This window comes from Mus pahari, chromosome 10, assembly GCF_900095145.1.
Source record: "Mus pahari chromosome 10, PAHARI_EIJ_v1.1, whole genome shotgun sequence".
NCBI classification, from domain to species: domain Eukaryota; kingdom Metazoa; phylum Chordata; class Mammalia; order Rodentia; family Muridae; genus Mus; species Mus pahari.
The window spans coordinates 83,445,275-83,453,169 of NC_034599.1; positions in this window are offsets into that span (position 1 = coordinate 83,445,275).

Consider the following 7,895-nt stretch of genomic DNA (forward strand, 5'->3'; position numbering starts at 1 on the left):
GATTCTTGCTTTTCTGGTGTGTTTGGGTACTCAGGACTGACTGAGGTGGGAGTGCTAGGTTCTGATGATGGTGACTGGTCTTGGTTTCTGTTTATAAGATTCCTACATTTGCCTTTCTCCATCTGGTGATCTCTGGAGTTACTTGTTATAGTTGTCTCTGGTTGGAGCTTGTTCCTCCTGTGATTCTATTAGCCTCTGTCAGCAGTCCTGGGAGTCTCTCCTGAGTCAGATTACTCTCTGCAGGCAAGCTCTTTTCTCAGGCCTTGAGACCCCTCCTGGGTGGAACTTTCCCCACCTTTCCTCTGGCGAGGAAGGTGCCCAAATTTCTGGAGTCCGAAACAGGGTCTGTCCCAGAAGCTAGGTTGCTTCTGTCTGTCCCAAAGATGTGTAGCTTCCAAGGTCCACACTCTCACCAGTGCATACTGGAGCCTAGGAGAATCAGAGCAAAGATGGCTCCCCAACCAGCTCAGGCAGTGAGAGCCCTCGGGGCAGATGTCTATCCTCTGGTGGGGAAGGTGCTCATATGTCTAGAGACAGAAATGGGATCTTTCCCAGAAGTTGTGTTGTTTCTGCAGGCTGCCCTCTCCCCAGCCATGCACAGGAGCAAAGATGGCAAAGATGGCTCTCTTACCAGCTCAGGCAGTGAGAACCCTCCCGGGCAGACACCTCTCCTCTGGCGGGAAATGTGCTGGATGTCTGGAGCCAGAAACGGAGTCTGTCCCAGCTGCTGTGTCGCTTCTGCAGGCCACCCTCTCCCCAGCAGTGCACAGGAACAAAGATGGCTCTACTATCAGCTCAGGCCTTGAGACCCCTCCTGGGTGGACCTCTACCTGGCTTGTTATCAACAGAAGCGGCAAAACTCAAACTCAGCAGGCAGTTTTAAGAGAGAGAAAGGAGCCTAGTTGTTTTTTGTCAGCAAAGGTTTGAAGTACCTGAAGACTTCTCAAGGCAAGGCCCTTTTGGACTCAGCTGATTTGAAGGCTGAGTCTGATTTAAACCTTGAGTTCCTTGGTTGAGATTTGAAGGAGATCTGATTCTTCATAACTAAAAGCTCTGTCATCTAAGTGCTCTCCAGGAACAATTTTCAGAGAAAAACAATTATTTTTTTTCCAAAATAAGCAAACAAACAAATCTGAAGATGGATTAGAATACATAGAATCTGATTCCAAGGAATAGCTATAGATAATTGATATTAATTAACTGCCCCTTGGATACTTAATGACAAAAAGTAGATTTTAGAAAATACATTCTTTTCCCCTTCCCCTTTAAGCTCATTTTTGCTGTGGTTTTTATCTGTCTTATATATGCCTTAATAAATCAGCAGCTGTTCTCTGGAGCACTTGACTAAAAGATTGCCAACTCAGCATGGAATTTTGTGGCAGAAAGAAACATTTGCCTCTCTTGATGTAGTCATGGTATTTGATATAATGGTATGTTGACCTCAGATGTACAAATGTCAAGCAACATTTTGTGAGTGGAAATTGAACAAGAATTGGTTGGTAGCTATAAGCATATCTTTCAAGCAGGGCAGGCACCCAGATGACATCTTACACTACCATTATAGGCAAGGTATTAGAGATCATGCTCTATGAGCAGCTGACACTACTGTTACCAAGACCATTCCTGTCAGACATGATCTAAAAACCAGATGTCATTTGATGCTCCATGAGAATCAGTTTCTTCTTAGGATATAAGAAGCACTCTATTAATTTTTATGTGGCTTACTCTGTCAAGAGTTCTGTGTTTATTAAAAAGTACGTAGAGTTAGAAGCAAAAGGATCCATGCAAGTTCAAAGCTGGCATGTCGCTAGAGGGCATTTCAGGCTATCCTTCAATACAGGGTTAATTTATCTATTAATTCGTCAAAAGAAAGAAATTATGAACTAGAAAAAATAATTACAAGTGGAAAGATGAGCTATCAGAAACTATGAGCAGTGTAATTCTAAAACCAAAGACATGTCAGAGAGTTAATCAGATGTAATTTATAGGCTGTAAAATGTATAACACATGCATGTAAAAATGAGCACATATGGAGATAGATGACTCTAAATAAAGGGGTAAAACTGAGTGATTTCATCTCAATGTCATTTTGAGTTTTGATAATGTATTATACTTTCTGAAGGGTGACCAATAAAGGAAGCTGTGTGATGGTTCAAGTATCCTTTCTGTACTATTAGTGCTTACTGAAGTTAGAGGAAATGCAAAATATGTACTAAAGAAAGTAGATATAAACAACAGATAAGACCACATGTGACCAGTTTCAAAATGATGAATCATAACTAACATGAGCATTTTTGCCCTACTTTGTTAAGAATGTGGTTTTGCATATATACATATGCATTAAGCAATGTTTTTGTCTTTCTTCTATTTCTTTATCATGTAACATAACATCAATTGAGAAATTTTCAGTGTTTATTATGTTTAAGCTATGAGGTACTAAAAGAATGTCTCTCAAGGGACATTGCTTCCTATTCTAAAATATATAATGTGATTGAGGTTGTATATGGGATAGTTATATCATGTTGGGTAGAATTATGACCTGCCTTCTTTTCATTTGGGAGTTAAGTATGGCATAGGTCAACGTGACTGTGTGTCAAGTTGTCAACAATTGGATTTTTTTTTTTTTTGGTTAACCTTGGCTGTTAACTTCTTTGCTTCTGGAATCTACTGAAATCCAAGCAGCTAGACATGCTTGCGAAAGGTTTTCTTGATTGGAGCATATCAAGTGAGAATTCTCACCATAAATCTGGGTCATACCTTCTGGTGGCATCCTACATAAAAGGACATGGAAGAAGGAAGCTTTCTCTTTTCACCTGCTTTTGCTCACTCTCACTGGAGAGTTCATCTATCTTGCTGCTGAGGCAATTCTTTGCTGGTATTATATCCTGCCTCTTTGGAATTTCAACATAGACTCAACACTGGCAGCTCCCTTGGACTTCCTGGGACTCCAGCACCAGATTGGAACTACTGAGACATCTACTCTTGTGGAATGAATAACTGCTGGCTCTTTGGCCTTTCTATCAGGAGACATCTATTGTTGAACTACTCATACCAGAGCCTATAAGCCACTCTAATAAACCACCCAGGTCAGTTCCTATAGAGTCCTGCAAAGTAATTCCACCAGAGAATAGCCACACTTAAAGGTAAATAGAAAATCTGTATTTCCAGCCTGTGATTGCATGAGAACTTATGTAAATCATGCAGCCCCAAGAATCACATCTTGGCTGACATACTTTGGTTAGCAAGAGCAGTTAGTGAAAAGTGAAATTACATAAGCCAAAATTTGAGGTTAGTACCTTTAGGGACTTTCCTGGATCATGGATCCTGGAACCATAGGTCTTTGATGGATTAGCATTTAGTTCCACTTTGGCAAGTGTTGGGGCCTATGTGCTGGGTTCTAAGGTTAGGATGGTGCCTCTAACATGGCATCCATTGTGCTAAGGTCTTAGTGACTGTTCCAAGACAACCATACTGAATATAGACTGTGGTATTAGAAGTGGTTCTAGAAAAACAGAATCACTGGGAGAATCACTATGTTGAATTTCTGGAACAGGCTTTGCAAAATTCATTGACACCTGCAGACACTAAAGACTCCCAGGTAACATGAAAAGCACTGAAAGCCCATGGAAATATTTGAAGAGCTTGCTGCATGCAACAAGGAATTTAGTGACTCTCTATATAAAACTTTTGACAACTGGTAGAAAAATATGGAAAATACTGATGCTGGTTGGTTGCTTCTTGCATACCTGGATTATTTGCCAAAGGAAAAGAATGAGCTCTGTGATTAACCAACTTCTAGAATCTCAGGATATGGTGACAAAGGAAAAGAATGAACTGTGATACAGTTGAGCAGCTCCAGATGTGCATTAACAGTCTAAAGGTTTCTAAATGTGTACTAGAAGAGACTCTCCTTTTCAGTAGCTATAGAGGTCAATTTGAAGAAAATAAAACCCAAGCCCTCATATACAATTGGCTGAATTATGGCCTGGCATGATGGTGCATGCCTTTATTCTCAGCATCCAGAGGCAGAGGCAGAGGCAGAGGCAGAGGCAGAGGCAGAGGCAGAGGCAGAGGCAGAGGCAGAGGCAGAGGCAGAGGCAGAGGCAGAGGCACNTAGATCTCTGAATTTGAGGCCAGAATGGTCTGCATAGTGAATACCTGAACAGCCATGGTTATGTAGAGAAACCCTATCTCAATAAATAAATGAATAAACAAACAAACAAAAATTAAAAATAGAAATTTTTTTGAATTATAGCAAAATTTCAAGTTCCTGAAGGAGTTAGCAGTTAAAGGACATTTATTGGTAAGAAACAAGACCCTGTAACTTGGGGTGGAGAAGAAGTGTATATCTCAGCTAGAAAGCAGTCTTTGTTTCTTCTTTCTTAATAGAGGTTGCATCCCAATCCACCACTTCCTGAAATATTTCCCTTCCTGCTTTGTGGTTGTGTCTCAAGACATGAGCTTCCGGCTACTGCTCCAGTTACAAATCTGTGTGTCCCAACCATGATCGTTAAGGACTCCAACCTTCTGAAACTGTAAGTCCCAAGTAAACTCTTCTATACGTTTCTTTAGTCCTGATGTCTTACCACAGCAAAAGAAACATAAGTAAGACCAATGGAGGAAGTTGGGGATAGTACAAAATCCTTTCTGGACTAGTTTTGGAAAAATATTTAATCTATAAGTATTTCAATATTGAAGAGTTAAAAATTAAATTAAAAATTCCCTTAATTTCTGCATGTGATTATTATATTCCAGACATTAAACCAGCACTGGGTTAGAGAGATGAGTCAGACATGGTCATTGTTCTCAGGAACTCCATGGAGGGACAAGTATATAAACAATGAAGCTGTACAGCAAGGAACACTCTGTGCAGCAGCAGGTGACTTGCATGAAAATTAAGATCTGTCTGCTGTCCTATTGCCTTTGTTCTCCCGTCAAGTAGGACATGGATTGTCTCACTCTGCCTTCCATATCTCCTGCTTCCATTCCCATGGTTAATGTGGCAGGAGGCTCATCCCAGAGATAACTGAGTGCTTTTTACTCTCTGGTTCAGACAATTTGGCAGATAATTGAAATACAGTTAATCTCTACTAAGCTCTGTTTGTAACCCCTATACTGCTTCAAAAATCCATACTTATAGCTCATGGTATAACTCTACAGTTCAGAAAGAAATTGAGGAATGTGCATTTGTAACACTCTGGTGATTCTAAAATAAAGCCAGACCTAGGAAAGGCACTGACGAGAAGTGCTAACAGTCAAACTGTAAATGAGTGCTATAGTCCCCTGAAGTTTCACAAAGATATGAGATGGAAGGAAGGGACAGAGTGACAAAGGTTGAGGTTAGACACCTGAGAGGGGTTGGCTGAGAGGATGGGTCTCTGAAAAAGGCTACAGAGTTTGGTATTGGTTCTGAAAGAAAGACAGGCAGTGCTGTGCTCCTACCAGAGTTGAGGACATAACACTGGCTGCAAATTTTAAATGGATAGACTAGTTGGATGTGACTATTGGGGCTCGAGACCAGGAGACTGTGTTAGTTTTGTTGTTACCATGTAACATGTGTCCTCAAACATAGCTGTTTATACACAAACAGCCTCTTTTCCTCATTTGCTGTGGGGCAGAGATTATGGGTGGCTGAGCTAAGCTGGAAGGTCTAAGGAGGCTTCATTCTGCTGCCTGCCAGTGCAGGGTTCTTTTGCATGGCCTCTCTTCTTTCCAGAATAGTGTTTTTATGGTAGCTAAAATCCATAAATGGATGTAGGCATCCAGGAAAGAGCATTCTGATTCTCTCTCTCTCTCTCTCTCTCTCTCTCTCTCTCTCTCTCTCTCTCTCTCTCTCTCCTATCTTCTTTGTCTTTTTGGGGGTGTGGTGTGGTGGAAGAGTACTGGGAATTGTACTGGGAACTGAACTCAAGACTTTACTCATGCTGAGAAAGTGCTCTCACACTAAATGACATCACCAGCTATCAGTTGCATAGATTTCTTAAGACCCAATGCTGTCATTAGTTCCCAGCTGTATAATGTTGCATTTATGGGTGAATACAAGTTACAAGGTTAGCTCAGATTTAAGAAGGTAAATAGCACTTCCCACCACCAAGTGGAGATTTAACCATCCTGAAATCATTACTGGAGTTTGTAAGGGTCACAGCCTGAGTCCTGACAGCCCTATATAACTAGGCTGTGCTCTTCTGGGCTACTTGTTCTCAAAAGGCCAATTAAGGTGCGGGTAACAGTGAAAGGTGGAAGAAGATATTTGTTCAGTGACACCACATTTGGAAAAGGCACAGATAAAAACATCCCAGAAATCCCCAAGTCCTTCTTCAGCGTCCTGACATGAGGCTTTGCTTTAAACAGAGATCCCACTCATCATTAACTCACTGTTGTCTGGGCTCTCTTCTCTGCTGCAAGGTGAACCAGCAGGTTGTTAGTATTGTGTGAAATTGCTAGAAGACAAGTTCTCATGCTACCTGGCACAAGAGCATCAAATATTTCTTTCTTTCAGCTTGTAATTTCTGGAGGAGTTTCTATTCTTTGGGTACCATTATTTCCATAATTTAATAGCCGTAGGGAGGAGCACTAAGTGTTCCCCTTCAAAATAGCTTCACTGATACTAGGAAGGTTCCAGGAGACATCTAATGTATAAGAGCATGGGAGTGGAGACACAGTTTAATTTGCCTTGGTAAACATTATCTATGAAGACACTAATTGGGATATTGTGACTTGCCAGACAGAGATAAGGAGATGTGAGGCATGGAAGCAAGAACAGTGAAACACATACCATGGGGACGTGTTTCAGATAACTCTTTGATGAGTGCCCTTGGGTCAGCAAACGTGGGAGGGAGGGTCAAGAAGGATGTCTGTTGATGATGTCATAACTGAGAAAATGAGGAATCTGGGCAGCTCTGTGAGAATGCACATAACAAAGGTCAAAGTTGTTTGTGACAGGTTGAGTGTGAGACACTTTTAAATGAAGGAGTTGAGTGTTCACTGAAGCTCAGGAGAGTGATATAGCTTAAAGATACAATGCACAGGAGCTGAAATATTCATGTTGTGGTCTGAATGTGTCTCCTTAAAGATGCAGGAGCTGCTAATGTTGTCGTGTTAAGATATGGGGTCCTTGGGGATCCATCCCATGTACAGTCACCAAACCCAGACACTATTGTGGATGCCAACAAGTGCTTGCTGTCAGGAGCCTGATATTGCTGTCTCCTGAGAGGCTCTGCCAGGGCCTGACAAATACAGAGGTGGATGCTCTCCGCCAACCATTGGACTGAGCACAGGGTCCCCAATAGAGGAGCTAGAGAAAGGACCCAAGGAGCTGAAGGGGTTTGCAGTCCCGTAGGAGGAACAACAATATGAACTAACCAGTACCCCCAGAGCTCCCAGGGACTAAACCACCAACCAAAGAGTACACATGGAGGGACCCATGGCTCCAGCTGCATATGTAGCAGAGGATGGCCTAGTCAGACTTCAGTGGGGGGAGAAGCCTTGGTGCTGTGAAGGCTCGATGCCCCAGTGTAGGGGAATGCTAGGACCAGGAAGTGGGAGTGGGTAGATTGGTGAGCATGGGGAGAGGAGAGGGGATAGGGGTTTTTCAGAGGGGAAACAAGGAAAGAGGATCACATTTGATATGTAAATAAAGAAAATACCTAATAAAAAAGAAAACTATCCAATAAAAAATAAAGATAGGGTTTTTAAGAGTAACTAGGTTTCAAGGACTTATCACTCATTAGTAGGATTTGGTGTCTTTTTAAAGAGACTTGATATACGAGGTTCCCATGCCCTTCCACTTTCTGAATGTGAGGAAGCAGGGAGAAGGAGGACACCAAAGGCTATGAGCACAGGGTTAGAGAGATGGCCTGACCATGAAGAAGGAGGACACCAAAGGCTATGAGCAC